Source organism: Myxocyprinus asiaticus, chromosome 40 (genome assembly GCF_019703515.2).
Source record: "Myxocyprinus asiaticus isolate MX2 ecotype Aquarium Trade chromosome 40, UBuf_Myxa_2, whole genome shotgun sequence".
NCBI classification, from domain to species: domain Eukaryota; kingdom Metazoa; phylum Chordata; class Actinopteri; order Cypriniformes; family Catostomidae; genus Myxocyprinus; species Myxocyprinus asiaticus.
Genome location: NC_059383.1, coordinates 12,658,210 through 12,674,201, shown reverse-complemented (window position 1 = coordinate 12,674,201; position 15,992 = coordinate 12,658,210). Strand labels below are relative to the sequence as shown.

The following is a 15,992-nucleotide window of genomic DNA, read 5'->3' as shown; positions in this document are numbered from 1 at the left end:
AGCGGCTCAGCGCACGCAGCTGTGTGTACTTCCACTGTCGTAAAAGTCCTATTCAATAATAATCTCTCAATAAATACACATTAATTCAAATTAAACCCAGTAATGTAACAACTGGAATGCCACCCATTGTAAATAAGTAAAAGTAAAAAAAATAATTAGAAATTTACTTGAGTGAGAGTAAAAAGTACCCACTTTTAAACCTACTCTCAAAGTATTTATTTTTTTTTTTTCAAAAAGTTACTCAAGTAAATGTAACGGAGTAAATGTAGCACGTTACTACCCACATCTGATAGTAGTTTCTTTCTTCTTACATAATTGTGGCAGACAAGCCTCTCGTTCATCGGGAAAGGAGGAAGCAGGATCCAGATTAACAATCAAAAATACTTTAACATAAAACACTGAAATGAAACTTAACAAAAGTGCACACACAAAACACTGCTGCATGCGTCTCTCTCTCTCTCTCTCTCTCTCTCTGGCATCCCTGGCTCCTCCTTTTATCTCTCTCCCTCTGATTGGGCAACTCAGCACAGGGCCTAAATCGTATCGGCCCGGCCATGCCCTCCTCCTCGTCACATACCTCCACCGCCCGATTCAGGCTGGGGCAACCTCCAGTCTGACTTACTCCCCCACTTCCCTTCCTGGAGGGGAGGAGTTGCCCCTTTGAACATTCCGTCGCCATCTGGTCTTCCCCGCATTCTGAGTACCTGAGTAGGACGAGGGGAAGGGAGGAGAGAGATAAAGATAGCGGAAGAGACAGAGAGAGAGAAAGGGAGAGAAAAAAAACTCTGGTTCCCGTCCCCTGGCAGATGGCAGTGTGTCCTTCGTCCCCTGGCGGACGGCAACAGATCCTCCGCTTCCTGGCAAACAGCAGCGGTTCCTCCGCCTCCCGGTGGATAGCAGTGACTCCTCCGTCCCCTGGTGGCGGCAACGGCTCCTCCGCTTCCTGGCAAATGGCAGCCGCTCCTCCATCTCCTGGCGGACCGCTCCAGTACCATCGAACCACTCCTCTCCTCGGTTTTGCGATCCTCCCTCAGCGGCGAGGGCTCTCTTACAGCGAGTCTTCCTCCAGTCCCGGGTTTCGGCACCAGTGTGGCAGACAAGCCTCTCTTTCATTGGGAAAGGAGGAAGCAGGAACTGAAACATAACAAACGTGCACACACACAAAACACTGCTGCGTGCATCTCTCTCTCTCTCTCTCTCTCTCTCTCTCTCTCTGGTGTTCCCGGCTCCTTCTTTTATCTCTCTCCCGCTGTTTGGGCAACTCAGTGCCGGGTGTGAATCCTCTCGGCCTGACAACGCCCTCCTCCTCATCATAATAATAAAATAATTTAAACTCATGGGCATTCGTATTCTCAACTATCTCGATGATTGGCTAATCCTAGATCACTCTCGGGACATGTTGTGTGCATACAGGGACTTGGTGCTCTCACACCACAGCCGATTAGGGCTTCAGGTCAACTGGGAAAAGAACAAGCTCCTCCTGGTTCAGAGCATCTCTTTTCTTGGTTTGGAGTTGGACTCAGTCTCACTGACAGTGCGCCTCATGAATGAGCATGCACAGTCGGTGCTGACCTGTTTGAAGGCGTTCAATCAGAAAACAGCGGTTCCACTGAAACTCTTTCAGAGGATCCTGGGGCATATGGCATCCTCAGCGGTGGCCACCCCGCTCAGGTTGATGCATATGAGACCACTTCAGCTCTGGCTTCAGACTTGAGTCCCGAGATGGGCATGGCGCCGCAGGACACATCGTATGGTCATCACGCCGGTCTGTCACTGTCTCTTCAGCCCTTGGACCGACCTCACGTTTCTACAGGCAGGTGTTCCCCTAGAGCAGGTCTCCAGGTGCATTGTGGTCATGACAGACGCCTCCAAAATGGGCTGGGGCACTGTTTGCAACAGGCACGCAGCCGCCAATTTATGGGCGAGCCCGCGGCTGCGTTGGCACATCAACTGCCTTGAGTTGCTGGCAATTCTGCTTGCCCTGCAGAGGTTCCGGCCGTTGATCCAGGGCAAGCACGTGTTAGTTCGGACAGACAACACAGCAACGGTAGCATATGTCAACCGCCAAGGCGGTCTGTGCTCTCATTGTATGTCACAACTCGCCCGCCGTCTCCTCCTCTGGAGTCAGTAGCACCTCAAGTCACTGCGAGCCACTCACATCCCAGGTGACCTCAACACTGCAGCGGACGTGCTGTCAAGGCAGGTTACCCTCAGGGGAGAGTGGATACTCCACCCTCAGGTGATCCAGCTGATCTGGAGTTGATTCGGACAGGCACATGTAGACCTGTTCACCTCCCAAGAATCCTCCCACTGCCTGCTCTGGTATGCCCTGACCGAGGCACCTCTCGGCATAGACACGCTGGCACCCAGCTGGCCCCCTGGCCTGTGCAAATATGCGTTTCCCCCAGTGAGCCTACTTGCACAGACTCTGTGCAAGGTCAGGGAAGATGAGGAGCAGGTCGTCCTTGTAGAACCCTACTGGCCCACCCAGACGTGGTTCTCAAACCTCACGCTCCTCGCATCAGCCCTCCCCCGGCGAATTCCCCTGAGGAAGGACCTTCTTTCTCAGGGACGGGGCACCATCTGGCACCCACGACCAGACCTCTGGAATCTCCATGTCTGGCCCCTGGACGGGACATGGAAGACCTAAGCGGTCTACCACCCGCGGTGGTAGACACAATCACTCAGGCTAGGGCCCCATCTACGAGGTGCCAGTATGCCTTTAAGTGGCGTCTGTTCGCTAAGTGGTGTTCTTCCCAACGGGAAGACCCCCAGAGATGTGCAGTCGGATCGGTGCTTTCCTTCCTGCAGGAGAGGTTGGAAGGGCAGTTGTCCCCTTCCACCTTGAAAGTGTACGTTGCTGCTATAGCAGCACACCAGGACACAGTGGACGGTAAGTCCTTAGGGAAGCACAACCTGATCATCAGGTTCCTGAGAGGTGCCAGTAGGCTGAATCCCTCCAGACCGTGCCTCGTTCCCACATGGGACCTCTCTGTAGTTCTTCAGGGTCTACAGAGAGCCCCCTTTGAGCCTTTGCAGTCAGCTGAGCTTAAGGCACTCTCCTTGAAAACTTCCCTCCTGACTGCGCTCACTTCCATCAAGAGGGTAGGAAACCTGCAAGTGCTCTCTGTCAGCGAATCGTGCCTGGAGTTCGGTCCGGGCTACTCTCACGTGATCTTGAGACCCTGACCGACTATGTGCCCAAGGTTCCCACAACCCCTTTTAGGGACCAGGTGGTGAACATGCAAGCGCTGCTCCAGGAGGAGGCAGACCCAGCCCTTTCGTTGCTGTGTCCTGTGCACACTTTACGCAACTATTTGGATCGCACGCAGAGCTTTAGGATCTCTGAGCAGCTCTTTGTCTGCTTTGGTGCACAGCGAAAAGGAAGTGCTGTCTCCAAGCAGAGGATCACCCACTGGCTCATTGACGCCATAGCTATGGCATATCACACCCAGGACGTGCTGCCCCCGGTAGGGCTACGAGTCCTTTCTACCAGGGGTTTAGCGGCCTCCTGGGACCTGGCCAGGGGTGCCTCTCTAACAGACATTTGCAGAGCAGTGGGCTGGGCAACACCCAACACCTTTGCGAGGTTCTACGACCTCCGGGAGGAACCAGTTTCATCCTGGGTAGTGGCACACAATACAAGTGAATAAGCCCGGGACAGCCGGCCGGATCTATCGCTTGCACATAGCACCTTTCACCTCCTCTGAGCTGAAGACGTGTGCCATTAATTCTCAGTAGTTTTCACAAACTATGTTCCCTGGTTGACTTCCTCTGAGCCCTGTGGCAGTCGAGTGTTCGGAGAGACTCACTGCCGGCCCAGTACACATGCTAACTAAGAGCCCTGTTCTGGGGTAGGTGCTCCTCATGTGGCGGTTCTCTGTAAGGTGACCCCATGCGATATATATCTTCTGCTAATTTGTTTCCCTGCTGGTAAACTGCATCTTCCTTGGGCAGAGCCTCCTCTGCCACAGTCTTCATGTTTGTAGTAACTCCTCCCCGTTGGATAGGATCTACCATGAGATTTCTCCACATGGTCCACATGGTCACCATGTGACGTATTTTCCACTTAAATATCCCCCCCCCCAGGCGAGGTGTGGTCTCTGCAGTGTCCTCCCCTTGGGAGGGACACCCCCCGACATAGACCTGGTCGGCCCAGTCAGATATTCCCCCTTTTTTAGGGAGTGGGAAAAAAAGAAGGGGAAAAGAGGCCACGACTGGGCTAGCCTGTCTCTATCTTTTGGGTAGTCGACTTGTCCCCAAAGGGCCGTTCGACACTCATAACTATGTTGGGGGAGGTTACGTGTCGGCCTTGTGCATTGGCTACGAAGCACACAGTTGTCTGCCCGTAACACACTGCCAGTTCACGTAACATAGTTCAGCCAGTTGCGGCGTTTTGTATAGGGACCCCTAGTGTCACTACATCGACACAAAATTGAGTGAGTGACAGATAGGGAACGTCATGGTTACTTGCATAACCTCCGTTCCCTGAAGGAGGGAACGAGACGTTGTGTCCCTCCTGCCACAACGCTGAACTACCCACTGAAATGGCCGGACCTTGTCTCGGCTTCTCAGCATAAAACCTGAATGAGTGGTTGCACGCCAGCTCCTTTTATACCCGTATGTCCGGGGGAGTGGCATGCAGATACCACTCGCCGATTTTCATTGGCCTTTTACCAAAGACCAGAGGTGTCTCGAGCTCCCAAGAGTGACACCTAGTGTCACTACATCGACACAACGTCTCGTTCTCTCCATTAGGGAACGGAGGTTACGCAAGTAACCATGATGTTCTACACTATTGTTCTTTAAGTCTCATTTATTTATGTAGCCAAGTGGAGAAATTTAATGTAATTTAACTATGGTCATAAATTGGACGTGGCCCTTTTAATAGTTTTGCGACACCCGATTTCTGGCACTCTCTTGTGTTGGAAGTGTGAGAACATGTTTTGTGCAAGAGAGAGTTTTGTTCATCTTGATAAGTATTTGGGTAAATGTAAAATTCTACACAAAATGTTGTTAAATTGTATTAAATATGTGTTCACAAGAGTCATATATTACAACTGAGTGTTTGTTATGGATCATTTTTGAAGGATGCTTTTGTATTGCATGTGTGGAGTTTGAACACATTTGCTACACATGTGAGGACAGGGTATGTAAATTTGGAATGAACCATATCTTGTTTAATGATTTATTGCCCAGAGAATTTTCCAGTTTAGTGAATAAGTGTATGTGCTATATGTGAAAATATGATTGGTATTGTTGAAGCTGCAATGCATGCCCTTAAAGCCTGGTTAAAAATGTGTCAAATGCTTGGAGTGATTTAAGCATGTGTTAAATGAATAAAATGCTGTAAATTATGTAAACATGTATTAAGGTGATGTGTGCTGAAGCATATGGGTAGGGTATTTTCTTTTGACTTTAGCCTCTATCATATTTTGTTGAACCATTTTTAATTTTTGTATGTCATTTCCATTTTCCATTTCACTGTTTTTTTATTTATTTTTTATTTTTTTACAGACAGTATATACGGCCTCATCGACTGCTGTTTTTTTTTCCCTCTTTTTTCCAACATCTATCAGAATAAAATCCCAAAAGTTATTTTTGGATCCGTTTTGATTATTCATAACCCACAGGTTACATTTATAACTGGTGCCGATAAGTGTAAATCAAGTTTCAAATCAAATTTAAGTGTATATTAAAGCATTTGTCTTGCAAATGGAAATTGCTAATGGAAATAAAAATGAGAACTTTTTGAAAGGAGAAATTTTCTGAAATGAGTTAGTGGTTACTCAAGGCAATAGATTAATGTGTGTGAATTACACCTCATGACACGCCAATACAGTAGGCTATTTAACAATACACCTCTTTTGAGTTAAGGTTTTGAATCAGTAATGGAAAGCTTTAGCAGTCCATTTAAAGTTGCAGTTGGAAAGGAAAAAATCTGTGTCAAAATAATTGGAATAAACTCTTCTACGACTTCACACTAAACTGTCTGCTCCAAATGATATATAAATGCCTCATTGTCTTTGGTCATTATTTTGTGCAATTAACATTGCTGAGAGCATACATTAGACATACATCCCAATGGGCAATTATGCGAACATGTTCAAGCTTGTGCTGGTGGGGCTGACCTGGACTAGTGCAACTGGCCCTGTGATGGTCAGAATAGGGGTGCATGAGTGGATTGGCGGTCCTGCAGCACTTTATCAATCAACAGTGGCATCTACTCCAGCTGGCGCCACCTGGTCCACTCCGTCAGTGTCAGTGGTTATTTCAGGATCCTGCCAAAAGCAGGGGCTGGATATAGCTTCTGGCGTGCTCCGGGGTTTTGTCATGGGTCATTAGATTATTGTAATGGAGAATGTTTTCAAAATTATTACAAGTCTGGGGCTATTTTTCTGTCTTTTTGCCATGATACCAATGTGCTTATTTAATTAAATTGATGCTAGTGGGAGCATATAAATAGGGAAGTTTGGTAACCAACCTGCAGAAGTGGCTCCTGACACAATTATTTTTCAACAGATACTCAGTTTAAGGTGTAATTTTACTGGTGTTTTTTTTTTTTTTTTAGAAATTAATCCTCAAGTTCTTTTTGCTGCTGAATATTTAGTGCAACCCAAAGGGTCAGGGTTTAGCTGGTTATCTTCAACAGTTAGCCACTGCTGGTAGATACTGTTACTATACTATTATGCTGCAAAAAGCCAGTTTCTTGTAGAAATTGGTCTAATAGAATTAGTTATTATACCAACATTTATGTAAAATGATTTTGTACGTATCACAGCAGTTTCTTAGTTAAATAAACACTTGAAGCATTACAACAACGACTTTTATTGACATTCACAAAAATTGAAACACCAGATTATCAGTTCATGAACACTCACTTTTCACCTTGTTCCTCAAAGACAGTGGGTCTCCCTTGTGACACAACGTACATGGTGGCGCACCCCAACACCCACAAAAACACATCAGATTGTCAGAAAATATTTGACATTATTTAATAATTTTCATAATTTATTGTTTAACAAGAAAAGTGTAGAAGTTATTAATTGAATTTTATACTTTTTATTTTAAACTTTTTATATTATATCATTTTTACAATGGTGGAGGAAAAAATGGAACAAAAACAATGCTAGTTCTTAGCAAAAAAAAAAAAAAAAAAAAAAACATTTGAAATTCCAATAACGGCCCATCTCAGTCAAACCAGTCAGAAGATCTGTAACAGAGAGAATGTGTGTGTGTGTGTGTGTGTGTGTGTGTGTGTGTGTGTGGACAGGCAAAGGACTACTGAATAGAAACTCTTCTTGAATGTCCATATTTTTCACTTACCTTACATATGTTAACAGCAGTGTTCAGCTGGCCACATCAGTGGATTCGTTGATCTGGAGTGCAAACAATGGGCTGTGCCTGACGATGTCTAACACTTGCTCCTTCTCCTCTCCGATGTTATGTGCTTTTTCCGCCTTGGTAATACGCTGCGCAACGTGATATGAAGCTTCAGTGGCCTTTACATTTAATTTGACAAATTCTCCGACAACTTTTTCTGTCCTTGAAAGGCTTGAAGCTTTCTTTGGAAAAACTCAGGAGGTTTTATCGCTACCTCAGCATGCTTGGTGTCAAGGTTTCTGCGGAGTTTAGCAGGTCGCATGTTGTCATTAGCTAAAATCTCCTGACAAATGACACATAAAGGTTGTGGTGCATCAACTGATCCTGTCCATGTAAATCCTAAACTTAAAAACTGCTCATCATATCGTCGTCTTTTGGGTTTGACCCCTGATATGGAAGAATTCGAATTTGGTGGTCTCAGAAACCGCTTCATTGTAATTACAGACTAATACGTCACGTCTCCTTTATTGGTGGGCTTGACAAATATCGAGAAACTTCATAAGATATTTATATATATATATTGTATGTATATGTACATATATATATATATATATATATATATATATATATATATATATATCGAGTTCTGAATATTATATTATATATATATATTATATATATATATAATATATATATATATATATATTAATTATTTAATAAATTTTTTTACAACACTCCACGCCTCCCCTGACATGTTCTAGCACCCTCCTGGGGAGGCGCACCCCACACTTTGAAAAACCCTGCTGTAGTGCATGACTTCTGCATTGTAACGTAAACATTACATAACCAACTACATTTAAAGGCTTACTTGAGTGCAATCAAGTTGTGTCGTAGCACTTGCGATGTAAAGGACCGTGGTACGAGTCCTGAAGAGCACGAATCAACATGTGAGCTGAAAGTGTCATAGAAGTGCCACAAAATGAGGTGATTGCTTCAGCAAATGCATTTTTCATTTCACATATGCTTTTAGGACACTATCGGTTAGGTTTAGGTTTAAGGTTTAGGGTTTGAAGGTAGGTTTTGTTGATTTAATACTCGATACAGCATTAAAAGAGACAGTTCACCCAAAAATTTAAATTCTCTCATCATTTACTCACCCTCATGCCATCCCAGATGTGTATGACTTTCTTTCTGCTGAAGACAAACAAACATTTTTAGAAGAATATCTAAGCTCTGTAGGTCCATACAATGCAAGTGAATGGTGACCAGAATTTAGAAGGTCCAAAAATGACTTAAAGGAGGCATAAAAGTAATCCATAAGACTCTTTTTATTATCAATCTCCTGCTTTGATGAGCCCCAACCAGTAGGTGGCTGAATGTGGAAGTGAAAGTGAAAGTGTAGATTTACAGCTAAAAAGGACTTTAATATTTATCTGTTTCTCACCCACATATATTATATCGCTTCAGGAGCTGAAATATTATTTTTAAAATCTTTCTTTTGTGTTTCTCAGAAGAAAGAAAGCCATACACATCTGGGATGGCATTAGGGTGAGAAAATTATGAGAAAAATTTTCATTTTTGGGTGAACTAACCCTTTAACCTTAAAAACCTCTGATGTTTGGGAGAACTTTTAACTTGCTTTTAGCACCTCTCAGTGGACATTTCACCTCAGAACTTGCACAATACGTGCAATGAACCATGTAATGTCATTTTGCAAAAATGTCGCCGCAGTCACGGAATTTTCAAGAGATCAGGAGGTTCTCATTTGGTGGCCATTTGAAAGTAGCTGTGTATTCTGACATTTATTTATTTGTTATTTTTTTTCGCAAGCAACATATCAAGCGAAAATATTTATACATGTCATATTAGAGGTTTTACCACTGCCTGATTTTTTTGGAGGGGTCCAAATATGTTTCCAAAAAAATAAAAAAAATAAATTGAGAATTGTTTCAGAATTGAGTGGCCATGAGCAAAAATGGCAGCATGCAGGTCACGTACCTACGGGGTTGTGTGCACCAGCCAAGCAACTGCCGTTAAGATTGCTAATGGATAGCTTTTTTCAGTTATTATTGAATTGGAATTATATAACTTTTTTGTGCAAACCACTGGCTGAATCCTTAAATCTGAAAATAATAACAACTACACAGCATGTTAATCCTGTGTGGTTGAGCATGATATATCTCTACCTTGCTTGATATACAAGCAACATGACATACTCTACAGTATACAGCCCAAGAGAGTTCATGGCATGCTACTGTATAATTCAAGGCACTAGAAGCAACTGTAACACACTTTCATACAAGATGATACAGCACGTATTACAGCATAGTTTTGAATAATATATATTTTAGTTAACAATGACACATAAATACTTTATGCAAATATCATTTCCTTACATGATGCTTGCTAGCATTGGCTCTTTTGGGAGCTACTGCATGCACTGGAATATGACTGGTTCTGTGTTAAGGTACATATTTCGCCTGAATTAATTGACAGACAGCCAACAAACAAGAAACATGGCTTATGTCTAGTTCATTCTTCATATTAAGCTGCTATAAGAGAAAGTATTTTAAAATCTAAAAAAATGACACACTTCATCTTTAATAAACTACATACAGTATAAATGGCAACACTGACGTTCTATGAAATATTGCTGGGTTTTTTGTCTATGTCTACAATGACTGTCTTGTGCCAGCGTTGTTCTAATCATTCGTGAATTCCCACCATTGGTCAATTATTACAGTAATCAACTCCATTTAAATACTGTCATTTTGTGATTGCGATCTACAGTTAAACCAAACTGGCCCATGTCTCTCTTAAAGGAAGTCCAATGAGCATGAACAAGGTTAACAGCTTTTTGTGATTGTGATTACGCCATTATAACCGTCACTTGATAAGGTAGTCCTTAGGGCAGTGCTGCCCATAAGGCCCCTAAATAACATATTTTCTATGAGGGTGAAATTATCAGGGCCTCGCTGGGCTTCCGGAAGACTGAATAAACAGTTGGTTGATGAGAAGCCTCATTTAAACTGCTGTCTTTCTCCCGTACCAGTGTACAGTTGGGGTGCTTCCCATTTCACTGAAACTTTCGCGGATAAATCATGCCTGAGTGCACCAGAAAGCCAAGGTAGCATAATCTTTTTGTCCCCCTCCAGTTTATTTAAAGATGATAACTTTCTGAATTGTGCAAGAAGGAAACATTTGAAAACAGATGAATGAATTTTGACTGATTAACTACAATAAAGGAGTAGCGGCACAAGGAAATTAGTGTCCCTTTTTTTGTTTTTTTTTGGTTGCTAGGACTAACTACTGTTGTGAGGACTTTGAAAAAGGGTTTGTTTATCTTTCCGATAATGCATTTTGAATGTTGAAGACTGCTACCCATTGTTCCTGTTCAAATAGCAAAGGCACCCCTTGCAAAGCCCAGAAAACATTCCATTTGAGCGCACTTCAATGCTAATTGCATTAAATTAAACTACGCTTTGGGCTGACTTATGCAGGCCACCTAAAATTGTTCTGTTAATAATCACTCAGTTTTTAACTAACATGAAGACAGTGTGGGGAGACTCACATGATTAATAAGACTGATAGAATGTTTAAACACCAATTAAATTCCATTCAGGTCACAGCACATGTGAGTCAAATGGGCACGAAAGCCTGACCTGATGCAAATGAGGTGTGACTGCGACTGCAGACTATGTCAAGCATCATCTTCAATCCACACTTGTCTACCTCATTGACTGCCACCACACTGCAGACCTTGACAATAACTCCAAAATATAGTTAGACGCAGACGTATAAGTCACGACAAAATACCTTGTCTTCTGTAGACTGGAATATCCATGTGTCTCATATTCCTTCAGAACATATTGATGCAATAATAATAACTACATGCATGGTAGAAGCTCTTCTTTTACTGTATGTTCTTTTGAATAAATTCCTAGAAGCATTTGTTAAAAAGCATCTTTCTACCGGACAGTCCAAAAAACTTTCGTTTGTTTGTGAAATCCTTCACATTCTGAAGGTTGATTGCTTCTGTCGGACAATCAGACTTGCAAGTCACTTCCAAGTTATATTTCCCCATATTGTGATATAGTGCATTTGGTTTAAAGATCTTGTATCTTTGACTTGTATAAAATTGAATCTTTTGCTGCAGTAGAGATTTTTTGCAGAACATCCCCAAACAGAATCTCAACTTCATTTTTCAAGAGCCGTGATTTAAGAATGACTTCATGCATTACTTCTATGACGATATAGAGAAAAACACAAGGACTTTTTTTTTCATTTTATATTTTTTTTTTTTTTTGCAACCATTTCAATCTTCTTTAGATTTGATGGATGTTTGTCTTTGAACAAATAATTGACTTATCTTCTAGAGCAGACTCTCAGTGTTGTTTTACTGTCAAGTCAGTCTCAGCTTCATTGTCAGGGGTGTTATGCTTTCCTTTCTTTTAAATCAGATATTTTTGCTGGTGAGCATCAATGTCATATTAATCTAAAAGAGGCTGACATGAAAAGGTCAAAACCTCAGGTACAATGCTTTGTGTAATACAATGAAAGACACCTGTTCTATCTTTTGGGAGAACAAAAATACAATAGTCTTTCAGGAAATTGTGGCAGTAATTAGGAGAGGAACTCTTCAAAATTGATTACTTTTTGGATGTGATTATTTCAGTGCAGTGGAATTCTGAATTATTTAGAATAATTGAGGTTTCTCAGGATGCTTCTCATGTTTCTTTCTCTGAATCTGTGTGGTTTCTCTCACCCTCCTCATACATTGAAGCTTGTTAAAATTGGCATAAATAAACTCAGTTGTTCTTTGATTTACTCCTACACCCTCAGGCAAAGACCCCACAGTTCCCTTTTATAGTAAATCATCAGACAGAGCATATACAAATTACACACCAATGCGTTCATGGTGCTTTGAAAACAGTGACTTAAGAAAAAGTAAAAAACAAAACTCAGTATCACATGGTTTATAAACAATTAGCACATGAAATGTATATATAGTGTTGTTATGCTATATACATTGAACTTAAACTACATTTAAAATGTATTAATGCCATTGTAATTAGATAAAATAATAATAATAATAATAATAATAATAATAATAATAATAATAATAAAAACTACTACAGCAACTTCAATTTTCTGAGCAATTTTTGCAATTACTCTTTACTGTTTCCAAGTTGATTTAAAATTTTAAACATAATTAACATCTTTTTGTGAAATGTTTTGCATTAAATGTATGCTTGTGCTATCATTTTTTAAAATAACCTTTTATAAACTTTTGATATTACTCCTTTTTTTTTTTTTTTTTTTTTTATCAGCTTGTTTAATAAAAAGCTTAATGTAGTTCTTTGGGAGAGAACCAATTAAGTTGTGATTATATGATTCAGTGTATATGAATCAATCTTGAATGCTACAATAAAAAATTTGGTATAAAAGCAAAATAAGCAACATGATATATGATATTAATCTGATTACTATATCACTCCATTACCTAAAAATGTTCATTATAATGTAGCGTAAACATTAATTTAATAAATTAATAGGATTTTACATATAAAATATAAATATAATGCATGTATTGTCTGACATGGCAATTTGAATAATGTATTGCCCTTCAGATATAAAAATATATGATGCAACACTATATCAGTAATCTCAGTAGTTTAAAATTGAATTATAAAACACCATTGTGCATTTTTTCTGGCCTTAGCATATTGTATGAACTCATTACTGTGATTTACTTTCTGCATATGCTTTTATCAACCTAATTTTGCCAAGTTAATGTAGTTATGAATGCAAATAAAAATAGTATGAATACATTAGCTTTATGCCATTGGATGCATATTAAATTAAGCCTATATTTCAAATATCATCCTTCAAATGAAACTTGTTCACATGCCTTGCATTCTGCAGCTATCCATAATTTGTGGCAAGTGGCACGTGCTTCAAAAGGTTAACTGACATCTAATTCTGTCTCCCATATGTGTTACCACAGGGCAATATTCTCAGTTTTTAAAAAAAAGAACATTTGTGCTGATTTTAAATATAAAAAATACAAACTGTGGAGGGTCTGTTTTACATTATTGTGAGAGAAATCTCTTATCCCTTCACGCTGTTGCTTCCACACTAAACTTACATGCAAATGAGCATCTGTAGAACCTTAGATAGAGAGCGTCCTATCTAAATCCAATTTGGCAAATGCGTATTTATCAAACAAGGCGAGAAGTTCACCCTTGTTTGCCAAGCTGCTGGTGGATCCCACTTCATTGCATCCTAACCCTGTCTCTTTGTATGACATTTGGCAGGTTATCTGCACCATTATTGTTTTTGCTAAGCAGAATTAGATTCAGCAATGTGTGGCTCAAAGTGATGTTTGCATAGTGCTTAGTGCTTTTTGAATTCTACTTTTCTCCAACTAAATTGAGAGCCTTGAGCTGTCAGCTTTACAAAGGGTAACAAAGCAAGACAATTACTCCACTTTAAAAGCAAATGTTCCATAAATATAAGGATGACACAAATTAGGGTGCAAATCTATCAGGAATTTAACAGTGATTCCTGAGATTTTGCCCCTTTGCGACTGTATTTGATCAGCAAGTCCCCTGAAGAGAAAATAAGGATGAGGCCATTGACTTTGGGTCAGATGTGGCCAGCTAATTTTCTGCTTGATATCACCTGCAATGTTGCAAATGGCATCCGCCAAAACATACTGTTACTGTTATGAAGTGCATTAATATTTGGAAGCCTCAGCAGATCTAAATGGCATGTTCTTCTGAATATGTGGAAGGGAGTCTGAAACATGTTCTTGGCGATTGAAAGTCCAGAGTTGAATTTTCAGCAAAATTCATAGCATATTCTAAGCATAAATACACAGTGCATGCATGACGTAACTTTCAAACCTCTTTAAGTCCAGTAAGTCATCTGTCACACTTTACATTAGTAATTTCATTTTACAATAGTAGTTACATAGTAAAACATGCACTGCATAAAACTCATGGTCTGCCATGCAATTATTTTGAAAATATTGTAAAAATGTTATTAGTGGTGCTTTCTAAAGGCCATACAATTATTTTTGGGGTGATAAATATGTGAACAAAAACATTGACTAACATTGAAGGAGGGACACAAGCAGGGGTTGGAATGGATTTTTTTTTTTTTTTACTCAAATTTTTATGCAGATAATATTATTTGTAATGAAATATTTGTATTAGATGATAAAGTAGTGCGATATAAGCATTTTCATTAATGGACCCCACTGTATTTGCTAGACAACAAACATTTAAAACACAAACAAACTAATAACACAAAAAAAAAAATTAATAATGAAAAATGGTGTTTGCATATATTAATAACAGCAAAACATTTACAGTGCTTTGGTCTAGTGTGATCTTTGCTTTTGATCTTTGCTCCACAGAACGGTGCCAACAATCTGGCTATTATTACTGTTTTAATTAATTATATTTATATGTAATATCTGAAAGATGGACACTGTAATGTTTACATGCTGTAAATGTAAAGTTTTGCAGTCCTCTTTGTTAGTTAAAAGTTCCACTTTGTTAGTCTCGTGGTATTACATTTAAAAAATATTTTTTTGCATCAAACAGCATTCTGTTTTATCCATACATTAACATCTGTCACTGCTTATTTCCCCATGTTATTTCCTGCACTGAATCTATGAAATTACTTAGTGTTCGCTGTGACCCTGGATACTTACACACAACAAAGCCTTTGACAGAACGAACAAGCAGTGGGCCAGAAGCACAATGTGGCTTGTTGATGTGAGTCCGTATTATTCAAATGCCATCGCACACCAGGGATCTTGCTCTTGGCCTTGTATTAATTCAACTCCCTTTGAGTTGCAAAGACCCTTTGTCTCCATAACTCTGTGTTTGATAGGGGTCTGGCCAATGGGGACATGTAAATCCCCAACCCAGGCGCTTGTTCCACCCCAGCCTTGTGGTTTACCAATCAGCAAATGCTTTTTCTATTGCTCCAGCTACTGTCCTGAGTCCCCAAACTTGTTGACTTTCAAACAACTCCAGAGTTTTAATGAAGGTCCTCAATGTAGACGGAGCGCCAGCCTCTGTCTGCGTTTTATCACATGGCAGGACGACAAGGCCCCGGGTCTAAGAGAGAAGGGTCCTGTGGACGAACAGTTGGGCTATTACTGCCTCGCAATACCCCTGCATTGGGTGGACAGCTACTGGGTCATCCAAGGCCAACATGGAGGGGAAAAAGAGTGAGTGTTTTGTTTTTTCCCCCCTTCTTTTTGGTTGTAATTACTGTGCAAGACTGGACATGATAGTAACCACCTGGACAATTATTAGACATGGGTTGTGAGCTGTGGCTGGTTAATATGGTTAGAGGAGCAACCAGGTGTGTCGCCATCCATTGCAATGAATTCAGAGGCAGTTATCACAGGAAGATAATAAAACAAAAAAGAATAATGATACGTATCTGAAAAAAGCACAACTTGACTGAATCAACCTGAATACATTTAATTTTAAGTGCCAGATCAAGTAAAAATAGCTGCTTAAAGGGATAGTTCCCCCAAAAATGAAAATGCTCTCATCATTTACTCACCCTCATGCCATCCCAGATGTGTATGACTTTCTCTCTTCAGCAGAACACAAATGAAGATGTTTAGAAGAATATTTAAG

The 15,992-nt window shown here is 40.6% G+C and overlaps 1 protein-coding gene across 3 annotated transcripts in view; it reads left to right on the top strand.

Annotated features, from left to right (window-relative positions):
• LOC127431062 (delta-sarcoglycan-like) overlaps positions 1 to 15,992 on the top strand; it is a 355,719-nt gene that overhangs the window by 90,722 nt on the left and 249,005 nt on the right. The window contains exon 1 of one of the 3 annotated variants that reach the window (XM_051681293.1): positions 15,445 to 15,571. The exons of the other annotated variants lie outside the window; for them this stretch is intronic. The gene's annotated coding sequence lies outside the window, so the exon portion shown is untranslated. Of the gene's footprint in view, positions 1 to 15,444; positions 15,572 to 15,992 lie in introns of those variants that run through there. 3 annotated transcript variants of the gene reach the window in all.